This window comes from Antrostomus carolinensis, unplaced genomic scaffold (genome assembly GCF_000700745.2).
Source record: "Antrostomus carolinensis isolate BGI_N321 unplaced genomic scaffold, ASM70074v2 scaffold304, whole genome shotgun sequence".
Lineage (NCBI taxonomy): Eukaryota > Metazoa > Chordata > Aves > Caprimulgiformes > Caprimulgidae > Antrostomus > Antrostomus carolinensis.
In genome coordinates this window covers 33275-34713 of record NW_010310083.1, presented here as the reverse complement: position 1 = coordinate 34713, position 1439 = coordinate 33275, and positions in this window count along the sequence as shown.

Below are 1439 nucleotides of genomic sequence, written 5' to 3'. Positions count from 1 at the left end.
ATCTCATGTCTCTCAATCCCTTTGGGCTTTTATAGAATTAGCCAGGGCCAGGATTTCCAAAACAGATGTCTATGCCTCAGCCCAGTCATTGGCACCCCTTACAGATGCTGCTATATCAGCCCTTTCAGAAATCAGAGCCTTGAGAGAATTGAAATAAAATAAAATCATACTCTCCTTTATTCTTTTAATGTTTGCTTCCCAAATTACAAGAAGCTGAAGCTGAAAAAAAAAAAAATATTCAAAGCTGTAATATCACATATATTCCTTCAACAACAAAGGTCACAACAGCATGTGACACTATGATGTGAGCCTCACGTCAAAAATAGATCATTATATTCCTACTATAAACCTGCAATACACCTGCAAGCAGCCATTTGGGAGTGCAAACTGTACAGCTAAAGAATAAAAAAATTGGATTTGAAAATTTATTCTGATCTCATAACTTAAATTTTAGACTTCATGACTTCAGAATTATTTTGATCATGATCTTATCTCTGATTAATATGATTACATAAGTAACTATTTAAATGCCTAAGGTACTAGTCTAAGTTAAATGAAAATATAGAAAACAGGCTGTGGTCATACTTTTTTTCCATTTTCAAGATTAGGAGACAGTTTCTAATTGTCTAAAAGATATGCTATCACACAGCTCTTCATTACAGCAGGGTTAAAAACGTTAACTCTCAGTGGAGCAGTGAGGATTTAATTAAAGTTTGCAAACACTTGTGTTTCCAATATTTGTAAAGGAGCGAGAAAGTTATGCAGAGCAATTCTCACTATAGTATTAAAAGTCATAGTCTCTAACAGTCTATCAATATTTTCCCCAGTTTATTCCCTAAACTCAAATAATTCTAATATTGTTTTCAGACATATTACAAACTTTCTGCCTCTTCTGTTGTTTTAGTTTCATAAACTCCCAGCAATTGGTGATGTCTATATTTGTACAGATAAGTAAATGTTCTTTAATTCTGGAGCAATCTTTTCTTGACTGATAAATAGAACTGATTAAGCAACAGTTGGGTAGAGAACTGTATTCCCAGCTGGCTAATATTTCAGCCTTAATAAAGTTAGTCATCTTACATTAGATATAATGGTGCCAGGCAAATTGTGAATGATGCCAATAACTTGTGCAATTTTCTGAAAAGCTACTTCAGCTGTTCAATCGTCCTATTTCTTCATTCTCCTGAGCTTGCTAATGGAATAATTTAAAATTAAGGCCAGCTAAAAGTGTAAATAAGATGCAAACAAAATGGAGTATTTTGCTATAACACAGAAAGAGGATGCCAGGTCCTGGTCTTCCAAACACTTAATGCAGTCATGTTTCTACTTTTATATGAGATTGACTTACATTATGAGGATAGTTTCTTGTTAAATATGAAACTGGAGTAGATTTTAGTATAGGAAGGAAACTGGAATGGATAATTCTTCACTTATCACAT